Consider the following 14,151-nt stretch of genomic DNA (forward strand, 5'->3'; position numbering starts at 1 on the left):
TAAAATTAAAAAAAAAAAAAAATTTTTTATTCGAAATCTCAACTCGTAATATTAATATTAATATATTAAAATATATTATATTAATATAATTTATTTATTTTTTATTAATAAAAAATTAATTAACTCGGGCGTCACCTCCTCTCTCTCTATATATATACTAATATATATAATTATTAATTATATATAATATATATTTTTATATATATTCATTTATATTATTTAAATTTATATATTTGTTTAAATATTAACCGTGGATTGAAATAAATCAAAATCTGGATTTAATAGTTCAATTTGGACTTTATATTCAAATTAGATCTAACGGTAATTAAATAAAGGTATAAATGTAATTTTATAATTAAAAATTAAAAAAATAGAAAAATAAAAAAAAAAAGCGCGAATTATACGAACTCACATGAGGGGTGTAATTGCTCTTTTTTTCTTCCCATAGGGGGGTAATTTGCTATATTTTTTCATAAGGGAGTAATTTGCTCATTTACCCTCTAAGTTATGGGATCAAAAATAAAATTTTTCTCATACTTGTACAATAGTATCGAAAGATACAATTTTAGGTAGATAGAACATAGATTATTCATAAGACCATGAAAAACACTTGTTATTTAGTCGTCATAGCCAGAATGCATGCCATACTCCAGCTCATGACTACTTAAATCTGTTAACTATCATGTCCCAAGACTCTACTTCTTTGTGCTTGGTAACATGATAAGTACGGACGAAACTCGTGATAGTGACTGGGGCAACAAAACAAGTAAGAGACTCCTGTGGCATATAATGGTATCGACAGATTACATCAGCTAATTCTTGTTTAGCAACAGCCTCCTCTTCGGTAGAAGGTGTAGTTTGTTTGGCATCATAACCTCTTCGTTTCCGCCCAGAATGTTGATGAAATAGGGCGGAGCCGTTCCCGCTACCCGTCGATGTTTTCTGTCGGATTCCCATGTATCGTTTTTGTTGGTAGCAAATGAGATGGAGAAATGTTCAAGTGTTTGTGCTTGTTGGTGATGATTTATGGGGCTAAATTGCTTTATATAGAGGAGAGGGTTTAGGAGATATTTTTTGTTTCCCAATTTTGAGGATTCTATTTAGATAAGTACCCAAAGTAGTCATTCTTTGATGTAATAAAATAGACATGTAAACAAATGTTTTGAGTCACATGTGAAAAGAAGTAAGAGAGACAATGCGAATATAGAGAATGGTTCGAATATGGGATGAAGATATCTGTTGTGAAACGTTGTCTTATTTAATACTAATTATTCAAATTAATACTTTACTATAAAAAAGCAATTGTTCAAAATTCCAAATTAGAATCACTTCTACAAAAATTGAAGGATGAATTAATATATATAAAGAAAATTGCATTTCACGTCCTACAAGTTAGATTTTTTTGTAATTTTAATATCATTATTTTCAAACTCATCACATTATATTTAATAACTCTGAACAATTTGCAATTTTTTTTATCTGAAACTTAATTCTGTTAAATTTCTTACAAAGTATATTGCATGTGCTTGGGACAGTCAAGCTCCGTTAAATCTTGAGGGAATTATGGTTGCTTTTGTTGAAAATTCAATGGAATTAAGGCTTGAAACTATTACAAATTTTATAGAGTTATGGGATGCAATACAGTGAATTCAAAAATAATGAAACCAACAAAACATATAAAGAACAAACTTAAGGGACGTAAAATGTAATTTTTTCAATATATATATATATATATGGCTTACCCTTTTCAAAAATAAATAAAATCACATGGCTTAAATGTATTCTTGATCCATAATTTAGGCCGTCATTTAACATTTTCATCCTTTAACTTTCTATTGTAGCATTTTGATTAAAAGACGAAAGCGCCGGATGACTTAAATTATGGGACTAAAATGCATTTAATCCAAAATCACTAGAAGAATTATAACATTTAACTACGGTCAATCACTATGGTTAATACCACACAACGGTTGTTAGCGTGGTTCTTGCGAGGGTGGCTAAAATATTTGTCATGGCTAAAAGCCATGGCAAAAATATTTTGTCCGTGGCTCTTAGCCGTGGCAAATAATTATTTCATGGTGGAAAAATTAGTTTTTTGCATTGGTTTTATTTAATCATAGTTAATAATAGTCATTTACCATGATTTTTAGTCATAGTGAATCATGGTCTCAAGACATAAATACAACAAAAAATTGTCAGAATACTTTTTCATAGAATATATATATATATATATATATATATAAGGTTTAATTTCAGTTTTAGTGACATCACAATTCCAGCCATTTTTGAAATGGTCAATTTTATCCTAAGATCGTAAAATTACTGAAAAAAGGTGAAGAACTGTTTTATAACTCTAACAAATTATCGGATTAAATTATCAATGAGTATAATTATAAGATTAAAAATATAATTTAACCTATATATAAATATCACACTGGCTTTTGAAGAATTCTTGGTTGAGAATTATTCTCAAACTGCTTGAAAGATGACATTTTAAGTCCTAAAAATGGAAAAATCTATGCAAGTTTGAATTTAAGAAACCCTATAGCTAGCGGAATTAACTAAAGGGCTGATTCGTTTCATGTTGGTGAATCGAATCTTCCACTTTCGGTTCGACGTCGTATCTTCTTTTTCTCCCAAGAGAAACTTAGAAATATATATGATTTGATAGGACATTTGAATTGTAATGTGTGCAAAAGTTAGAAGGAAACCAAATGCGAAAACACGTAATTTTAATGTGGTTCGGACTGATCGATAGAATTTTATATAATTATAATAAAAAATGTTACATTTCTCAATTATTTTTTTAAAAAATCCAAAAAAATAATAGTGGGTCCCATCTGTTACTCTAACAGGCTGAGCCCTGTTGACTTAAATTGAAAGTAAAGTTCATATTTTCTAAATTTACTTGATGTGGTAAGGCCCAAAAACAGGTTTGACTCAACAAAAGTACACGCCGAATAGACAAAATAACACATCTTATAGATTCTTCCCGTCACAAGCTACGTCACTCTAAAAGATCTCCAGTTAACTCCCCCTGTGTTAGCAGAAATGGCCAAATCAAGCAAGTAATAACTACTTTTCAAATTTTCGAATTGATAGGGCAGTGACCATTCAAACGGTCATAACCTTTTCAAAATAACTCCAAATTGAGTGTTGATACTTTTGTTAGTTAGCTAAGGTCCCTGGCTTTCTAATGATATACAACTTGATATAACTAATTCACGAATTTCATCCTAAATTCCTTTATAAATAGGGGTCATGTGGCAGTCAAAAGAGGTAACTTAAGTTGTTGACACTCATTACACTTTTATTCTCGACATGACAACAAGAATACTTATTTACTGCTCGTTTTTTGCATTCCACAAGCTTGTTTTACTTCTATTTTCATATTCATAAACTCCATCTTAATTATACCACCATTATCTTGCTCTATTTGAACTACTTTCTCAATTTCGTTTTTCAATAATTCAGTTGTTGATTTAAGTATCAGAGTGTTAATTTTTGTTTGCAGGTTAGTCCTCAGGTAATCTTCGGGTTTTTTACGAAAATTCTTCCATCATTGTGATGTTGAGATTCCGGTACGCTTTAGACGACTTATCAACTATTTATATTATACTGTTGTAGACAAGTAAAATTCCATGTCCAATTGAATGAAACAAGAGTAAAATAATACATTACGTATCAATTATCTTCATTTTCTTTTTATATATTGGAATCTATTGAATTAATTTCAAGTGCAGATAGTTAATTTAATTTGATATTTTAATATATATTTCATCACAGCGCTTTACTCTTTGACACCTATATAAAGGGGTTTTTGGAGCTCATTTAAGACACATGACAGGGATTGAAAATAAAGTGAGACAAGAAGGACTCAAATAATTATATAGAAAGTTCGCATAATTCAAAAATATTCAATGCATTCAAGTCCGAGATAAAATTATTTAACAAAATCGCACGCATATTAGATAGTTTAATTTGAGATTAATCTTTTAAGCCCTCAGGTTAATGTTATAAATTCAACTTTGAAAGAAATTCAAGTGGTGAATCTACCTTAAAGTTCTCAAAATTCAAAGTTAAGATTATAGCATATTTGAAATTACAGAAAACCCTTCAAATTCACGTTATTGATGCGTACCAGGGTCCAGCAAGACTACAAAGTCGGAAGGATTTGATCAAAGATTCTATGATTATCAGAGGACTAACCTGTAAAACAATGGTTAACACTCTAATACTTAAATCAATAATACATTTAACGAAATAAAGTGAGAAAAACTTGAAATAAAGTGAGAAAAACTTGAAATAAACATGAGATTGTGGTGAAATAAATTTGTGCAGTGGCATGTGGAATGCTTTGGATACAAAAGTAGAGGCTGAAATCTAAATGGAGAGTGCAAGAGAAGAGCTGGTTCGAGTATTCTTGTTTCACTTACCTTGTTGATTTACCTTAAAATTCTATTTATAGAGGAGTTTATGAGAGATTTTCGAAATTATTAGGTGCAAATGAGATACCTCAGGAATCATTAGACTATCAGCTTTGTAGCGATAGTGTTTATTCATTATTTAGAGTTGTCTCCTAAGAGATACGGTTTTTTGAAAGAATACTGCCTAGTCAATCGAGAATGTGGAGAAAATTTTTATCTCTTCATTTTGTGAAGTGGGAGCGCAAAAAGAGCAAACAAAACTTGTACTTCATTTTATTTATTTTTTATTACTAACTTTTTGTTTGAAAAATTTCCCAGCTTTTACCACTGCTTAACTTGCGATTTTCGCAACAACTTTTTCCTACAATATAAGTAAAAGCATTGCGAACGATCGTTGGAGCGATTATGAAGCTGGAAGCATTATCTAAGCTAAGCAAAAAGTTAACCCCAACTGTTTTTTTTTTTCTTTTTTGTTTTTTGAATAAATAGAAAATGTAATCCTAGGCTTTAGCTTCCTACTCATCGTGATTCCTTTTAGATTAGATATCAATGGTATTTTTGTCAGGAATTTAAAAAGAATAGAATAAAAGAATAAAATCCATATATTTGAAGCGTGTACTGTATTTTTATTGAAGTAGCATTTACCTTCTATAAAAATTTGGTATCATGAGTAATATTACGGGTCGTTTTTTAGTGTACAGTAAAACCATCCACGGCTATCAATTTTTAAGACCTTCTGGTGATTTGAGTATGCTAAGACTTTCTTTTTAATGTAATTGATATTTATACAGCATTTAGACATCCTTAATATTCACAAGAAAGAAAATCTCTTCATCATTCAATTAATATCATTTAGATATTATAATCAAATTCCCCCAAAATAACAAAAAGAGGGGTGGTGGAGAATCAAGAATCTGATTGAATATGTTGGCCATTTAGGTTGGAAGTAAAAAGTAAATATCATTTGTGCTGTTCCTAAGAAGTTATCCCATTGATGTCCCTTTATTACAAAGTGAAAAAAGGTTTGTTGATCTGTCCCCTTATAATTGGATCATCTGTGATGGGATTCTTTTATCCAGACAACAACATTTCCTAGTTAAATCCACTCCAGCAAAGACCAAATCATCGTACCTTTATCCTTAAACAGGGCAACTGTATTTGTTCTCCTGTTAGGGATCCATTTAATTATGAACCCCAATCAAATTTATACTAACTGTGGTTACTTTATTCATATTTATTATGCCATTGATTGATGTAATAATTAAACTTAATTAATTTATTTTCGATCATTTTTGTTAAGAAATTATTAAAATTAAATGATAAAATATTATAATTTATTTATACAGAACTAAAATAGTCACATTCAAAACTAAAATTGCAATCTTCCCTAGTTTAGAATCTTTTGTAATAGCAAAAAGGAATAATTATTCTACACCCCATAATTTATAGTCTGTGTACACAAATTATCCCTGTCTTTGTAAAGGATTATACATAAAATCATCTCTACTTTTTGAGAAAATTACACATACTAATGGGAAAAATACAATTTACCCCCTTGTGATATGAGAAATAAACAAAAAACTCCTTGTGACAAATAAAGAGATAATTACATTCCTCTTCCTGAGGTTTAGTATAATTACACCTAGACCCCTTGTGGTTTGGCAAATTATAACTTGCACCCGTTGAAATTTGCTTACTTCTAACATATAAGTCCCTTCGTTAGTGAAAATTCACCAAATTATTGATATTAACAAAAAGATTTATATTTATTCCAATTGACTTATTACTGATTTATTGTAGGTTAGACAAGACTTTTTATGACCAAATCACCCTCACACGTCTTCATGCGTTAATGCATGTGAAGAGATTTATCGTCACTATTGTAAATGTAGTTTAGACAAATAAATAAATAAATAATTATTTGACCTGCAATAAGTCAATGGAGGGCAAAAATTGATTTTCGTTCAGTTTTTGGTTAATATTAATAAATTTAGTGAATTTTTTACTAATGAATGACAGACTGAAGCAAACCTCAGAGGTCCTAAATATAATTTTTCAAACCACTGGGGTTTCGGTGTAATTACGCCATACCTCACGAGATGAGGTGTAATTATTCGAAAAATAAAATAGCATATTACCCTTTGTGTTTTGGACTACAAATAAAAAATGTAAATATAATTATCCCTAAACAAAAATCTTTTATCTTTTTCGCAATAATTGAGCTTCCAAAGCAATGTTTATCTTTTACGAGAAATGTCTAACGAACAGATTCCGATCAGCCGGATAAGATTATTGTCCAGATATATATATATACCATGCTCTGAAAGCACTGTTCTTTTTCGCATGATACAAGAATGTAATATTACATAGACTGAAAATACAGTTATACAGTGCAGTATCAAGTGATTTATGCTTAGTATGTATTTATAAGTTTCATAATCAGTTTCTATCTTAATTTGCAGCTTCATTCACTGCTATCTATTTCATATAATATAAACACTTAACGTGTATAAAGATTATGTTATTTATTTTATTTTGAAAAAATTTATACACATTACATATGTATGTTAAATAAAGGATTAAATACAATTTACCTCCCCGTATTAATAGAAATGAACAATTTACCCCTTAGAAAAAATAAAACCACATTTTAATCCTCTGTGTTATCAGAAATAGAGCAATTTACCGCTCTGATGCGCCTTGTGAATGACGCGAGCCTTTTTTTTTTTAATTTTAAAATTTAAAATAATATTTATATTCAATTATTTAATAACTGTTAGATCTTGATCAATTTACAATCCAAATTTAACTAATAAATCAACAATGTAAATTTTATCTGTTCAAATCAACGATTTAAATTTAGATTATATTATATATAATTAAATTTATCTATATTATATTTATACTTTTATAATAAAAACTATTTATATTTATACATATATATATATATATATATTATATGATAGAGGCGGAAGGGGAGGGAGATGGTGGCGGCAGCGCGACAATAGCCCGGGAAGAAGAAAGGGAAAAAAGTATATATATTATTTTTATATAACTAAATATATAATATTTTAATATATTAAATATTGTTTTTATAAAATATATATAAATATATTAAATTTAATATATATAAAATAATATTTTTATGGGTAAAAATTATGCCAGATGCACATGGGGTGAGTGTAATGTACGTATTGCTGGACCTAGGGGTTATTTTACAGGATAAATTGCTGTTTTATTTTTTATATAAAAATAAATTGCTCATTTTTTTTAAACACAAAAGAATAAATTACAATTTTTCCATTAAATAAAATGAAAAAATACAATATGATTTGTAATAAAAAGTCCAATTCTCAAGTTTAGCTAGCATCTTGGAACACTTACATAGACCCATGTAGTCGGGACATATTATATAATACAAAAACCCTCTTGCCTTTAGGAGAAATTTATAATGTCAAAACATAACTGCGAAGTCTTTTTTTTAATAGGAAAAATTATTTTTTTCATCCTTCTATAAGTATGTTCATTAACTGATTAATCATTTAAATTTAAAAAATAATGACAAATAGTCCTCGGTGGTCGGGTAATTTTGTATTTTTGCCCGGAAAAAGTAACATGGCAGCTGAGTTGTTTAAATTTTTGAAAATTTTAATATTATGTGATTTTGGACATGACTTGAAAGCCACGTAGGACATATTTTAGAGGGAAGAAACCTCATTTTTCCCTCCAAAACTCATTACAAGTAAAGGGTACAGCTGGATAAGTGGTCAGACAATTCAGTAAAAATTTGCCAGGCGTGCAATTTCTGGCATAAATTTTAAAAGTTGCCGGAAAATTCACAAGAAACCTTAAATTGGACTTAATTTCATCATTTTGCAAACTTATAGGATTCGTTTGTTAACGTGCACACTTACAGGACTAAATCTAATAAAGGATAAAATTAAAGGATGAAAAAAATATTTTTTTCTTTTCATGATTCTATTTTTAAGGTATTTTTCTTTGTTTTTGGTAGTAGAGAGACAAAGATAGAGACCTATGGGTGTTTAGATGTTCTTAATATATTTGGTTTTTATTTTGTATCAGCATAAGATACATATAAAACAGTAAATTATTCAGGAAAAAGTATTATTTTAGTCCGCTAAATATGCCTAATTTTAATTTTAGGCATATTCAGCTGACTAAAATAATATTTTTTCCAATTATTCATTTTGTAAAAAGGTTTAAATATATTTTTTATCCTAAAATTAGGTCATTTGACGTTTTCGTTCTTTAACTTTCTAGAGTGATATTGTGTTTTTACATCTTTTTAATTTTTGCGATTTCAAATATTTTTTTCATTGAAGTTCACCCTTCTCATCCAAAAAATGCATGTGCATGTCACATGAATTTTTTTTAAAATTAAAGCTACTGTTTCTATTGGTCCATTTTTTTTTTCTAACATTTTGTCTTTTGGGGTTCGTTTGGTTCAAGTGGATGAAAGGAAAAGTGAAATGGAGAGGTGAAGTTAAAGGCAAGGGGGAGTAAAAGAATAATAGTTTTCTTTCAAATTGTTCGGTATGATTGGAAGGAGAGTAAATATAAATACTTCCACAGCTTGTTTGGTACGAAAAAAATATATTGAGAGAATAAGATTATTTTTTGTAATTTTATTGATTAACCATTTCTCTTTATTTTATATTAAAATAAACAAGTTAATATTATACTAAAAAAAAATCTAGTATATAAAACATTTAAAAATCTTAGTAAATATTCATCAAACAAGAATAAAATATTTCTTTATTGATGAAAATATTTATCAAAATGAGTATTGTGCATTTATTCTAAATTATTCAATTTAAATAAAATAAAAATTACTATCAATTATCGAGGACATACTAGTTTTTCCTGCAATTTGATTATATTTTCTAAAAAATTATGTAACAGTATTATCAACGAAAAAAAAAATGGAGGAAAATTATATATATGCACAATCGTATAAAAATAAAACATGTATTTGTTTTTTGTTCTTTCACTTTCATTTTGTGGCCCAATTTTGAACAAAGACGAAATAGGACTCTAGAAAAGTTTCACATATTTCCAATTTTATTTCCCTTTCAACCATTCTCCCTAACCAAATATCAGACTTTTTCTTGAACATTTATCTTTACTTTCACTTTTCTTATACAACCACTTTTGGCCCCAACCAAAACAAACTCGTAACTTTCTAGAGTAGCATTTTAGTCCCTTTTTCTTAATTTTCACAATTTTAATTATTTTTTTTTTTTTTTGTGGGATGGAGTTCACCCTTCTCCATACGGTGGATGTGAATTCTGAAAAACAAAATTATACCAGATGACATAAGTTACAGGACAAAAAATACTCTTACTTCACTGGAAATTATAAGCAAATTAACGATCACAATGTTTTCACTGTCTTTCGGACACTGAGGACATGAAAACAAACGTGCTATTCCTAAATTTTTTTCTTGCTCGATAATATTGTTAATTCAGCTTACTAGAACACAGCTAAATTTTCCAAAACATGATCCATCCGGAGAGCCAAGAACACTTCTCTTTTAAACAGTACTGTTACAGACTTCACTGAGATGCCTGGGGAAATGTTAGCTACTCTACTACATGTACAAGTGATACACTAGGCCTAGCATGCATGCTATAGCTAATTCAATTACACACACACTACAAGCCGAGGCAAATTCTTACAAGAGTTAACCTAACTAACAAGCCGTAGCTACGAACGTCGTGTTAGAACGCTCAATGGCCAACGATCCATCGAGTAAGTACTGGACCACCTCATAGCTGTTCCTTGTCGTCTCGTCCGGAGAAACGGGCTTTACGCAACAAAGATGAGTCTGTTGTGACTGATACTGGTATACACATTCTTGTCTGAGGCCAACATATGGCTTTTGTGAAGCAGCCGTAGTGCTCTTTCTGTCTGCAGTGTGTTTGTTCACAAAAGGAAGGCAATCCATGCCTGTTCTAACAAGGTTTCTGCCTTGTAATGTTTGTGCAAGAAAGGAACTTAATAGAGATGTAAGAAAGATTTGAATGGGGTGTGTGTGTGTTCTTGTTTTTCTTTTTTCCAGTGGAGATTTTACGAGGGTGAACTCTTTTTATATAGGGAATTTGATCTTCAGTGGAAGAGGAGAAATTATTGAAGGGGAAAAGAATCTGAAATGTTGCCACTTGCTTCTTTACCACAGATGATTCTTTTCAGATAAGTATTGGGTGCTCTTTTTTTAGAATCTGAATATCAGTCATTTAGTCTTTTGTAAAGTATATTGCAGAGGATTCGAGTGTGTAGTTTGACCCAATTTTATATTATTACTCGGCTTTCTAAATTTTTTTTTATGCATTTTGGTACGGTCAGGGATAATTTTATAATTTTACAACGTTTGACATAATCATGTGTTACGGTTCAACTCTCGCAATATTTTGATATTATTAGGGGTAATTTATTATATTTTACAGGTGTTATGGTCTGATGTTTTGAAAACTAGCCGAGTTCAGTCAGTCGGATCGTTCGAACTGCCGACTGATCCATAAAATGGGTTGGTTGAAAAAAAAAATTCGATAGGTATCATCGCTTGTTTTTGTAAAGAACTGCTCGACCCAAAGATTCAACAGGTGAACTGCTTGAATCGATGCCGAGTCAAACAATTCCGACATTTCTTATTGTGGCTTGACTTTTTTTTTCTTTTTTTTTTTCCCGAAAGGGGTTTGTGGCTTGGTTTTTATTATTTAAACTTGTATTTGATCTTTATTATTTTATTTTTTTAATTTTTTTTTTATTATATGATATATCATATTGAATATTATTAGAGAAAAAGATTGAAATGCAAAAGGCATAGATTTTTAAGTATGTTAGTACTATTCAAATTTAGTTTCAATATATTAATAATTGTTTATAATATAAATATGACGTTATTGTTTAGGTCCAATAACTTACGAAATTGCTTATTTTTAGTTCTCTAACAGATTTTCGGATAATTTTACCCCTATGCAACTTTTGAAAGGCAGTTTTAATCCATATGCACTCATAGGGGTAAAATTGTCTGAAATTTGCCAGATGACTAAAAGTAAGCAATTTCGTAAGTTACTGGACCTAAACAAAAATGGACATAGTCATCGGACTAAAATTAAAATTAGGCATACTTAGCGGACTAAAATAATACTTTTCCCTAAAATTTTAAACTATAATCATTATTGTAAAGAAAACAGAGAAACAAAGGATGGAGGATGCAACCATTAATTTGCAAGTCACCATTGACAACAAGTTTAATTCTCCAAATAAGATTGCTTCTATCACCAAACAAAAACTCTCTGTTTTACAATACGTAGCAATAGCTCTTTTGTAGAGCTAAGTATCCCAACTGTTATAACAATCTAACCTCTACTAACTTAACTAATCAATAACTAGTCTAGCTGGATAAAGCATACACACGATTTAATAGTCTAGCACAACTAATTAATAAAATTGGCAATGTAGATAAATCGTAAAACACAAAATAGCACTTCTAGGAAGAAGTAAACAAGCAGCCTGGTCACCCTCTTCAGGAAGCAGTTGGCTCGTGTGGAGAGCTGGTGAAAATATGTCCATCTTTACACTGCCTCCTCAAGTGGGACTTGATAAAACGTTATCAATCCCAACTTGGAGATAAGTGACCTTAAAATTGGACTAGTAAGTGACTTAGTAAATACATCTGCCAACTGATTCTTAGTGGAAACATGTGAAGGTGCAAGAAAGCCACGTTTGGACATGTCTCAGACCAAATGATAATCAATCTTAAGAAATTTAGTTATCTAATGAAATAGAGGATTTGCAATGATGTGCAACACTGCTTGGTTGTCGCAAGAAACGAAATTGGTGTGGGAATCTGAACTTGGAAGTCCTTAAGTGGGTTATATCCAAGTGAGTTCACATGCTGTAGTTCTCATGATTCTGTACTCGGCCCTACAGTTGAGCGTGATACAGTAGTTTGCTTTTTGATTTTCCACGAGATCAAGGAAGCCCCAAGAAAAACAAAATAACCAGTTAAAGATCTCCTAGTATCCATATAAGTAGCCCAGTCTACATCGCAGTATGTAGTTAAGTTAAGATCACCATTTGCAGGGAAAATAAACCTCTGCAAGCTGTGCCCTTCAAATATCTGACAAGATGAATAGCTGCATCCTAATGCTGTTTGCAAAGATGCTACATATATTGACTTAACTGTTGCGTGACATGACAGATGTCAGGCCTACTAATCCCCAGATGAAGAAGCCTTCAGCAATTTTAAGCCTCTGGATTGGCTATCTGTTCCCTGCATTTGCTGTGAACTTAATGCATTGAAGGTAATGGAATGTTTGCTGCCTTGGCTTGACTAAGACCTGTGTCTACTACAATGTCTTTAATGTACTTGGTTTATGTGATAATATGCCTTCCTTCTGATGATGTGGAGTTTCCTAACCAAATCAATCGAAAAAAACTATAATTATCACAAACTTTAAAATTTCAAAATCAAATTATAAATTTTAATTTCAACAAAACCAAAATAACCACTCCTAACTTACATAATTAAAATAGCAACTTCTTCTTTCTATGCATCTACCGCACAAAGTTTCTTGGTACATACAACATATCAATAATCGATTTTTTTTTTAATGTTCATAAATAATTATTTTTCTTGAGATGGAAATTACAAGTTCAAAAACATATTCACTTCTTTTATCAAATTAACCATTGAATGAAATCTTTTAAATTATTTATCCAAGTTCACTAATTAGTATAGATAAGTAGGTGCACCAATGGGCATGGTAAAAGAAAGCTGAGCTGCTCATGATGGTAAACTATTTTCAAGCATGTCGCCAAACTAATAACTCTCTTCTTTTCAAATTAATTACTAATTTTGCATAAATAAATTGACAAGGCAAGAAATTTAGCTAACTTGAAAAAAAAAAAAAAAAGAATTTCATTAATCTTCGTATGAATTTTCAAGGGGAAATGACAACCAAAAGTTTTATGATTTTCTTCAAACGTAACAAGACTTCCAAACATTGTCTTCTTGTGGGAATTAATTTTTACATTTCATTTTTCTCCTAACTCAAAATATTGGTTAGAATATTACAGGTCATGGAGAAGTTAATTCTTGAAACAAGATTGTACTTTTTGTGAAGTTAATTTATTAGATTTGTAATATATATATTAGTGATACACAATTGTTGACTAATTGTATTATTCAATATTGGTACAAATATTATTTGTATAATTATGTGCATGTTATTTTATGATATTTTAAATATATTGATAATCCAAGAACACTTTCAATTATTAATCTAAATAAAATTAACAAAAATAAAAAATATCGAAAACAACGACATGATATTTATTGTAAGAAATACAAAATTAAATTCTAATTTTATTGCTACAACAAAATGGTCGTACTAAAGTTAATGTAACACGTTATTGTTACAACTAGAGTTCCGTAGCAAAATGTGATGATTTTGTTAGTTGTTTTTTACTATGAATTTGTTGTTGTAAGAAAAGTTATTTTTCAGAACAAACACCGAGTGATGGCTACCACTCGACCAATCATCGCAAAAGATGATTATTTTGTCACTTTTCTACTATGAAAATGGTACCGTAGCAAAAGATCATTATTTTTACGACTTGACAACCGTAGCAAGCCAATATTTCCTATAGTCGGAATTCGTAGAAAAAAAAGATTTTTGTTATGAATTTTGGCCTT

The sequence above is a fragment of the Sesamum indicum genome, linkage group LG3 (genome assembly GCF_000512975.1).
Source record: "Sesamum indicum cultivar Zhongzhi No. 13 linkage group LG3, S_indicum_v1.0, whole genome shotgun sequence".
Taxonomy (NCBI): Eukaryota; Viridiplantae; Streptophyta; class Magnoliopsida; order Lamiales; family Pedaliaceae; genus Sesamum; species Sesamum indicum.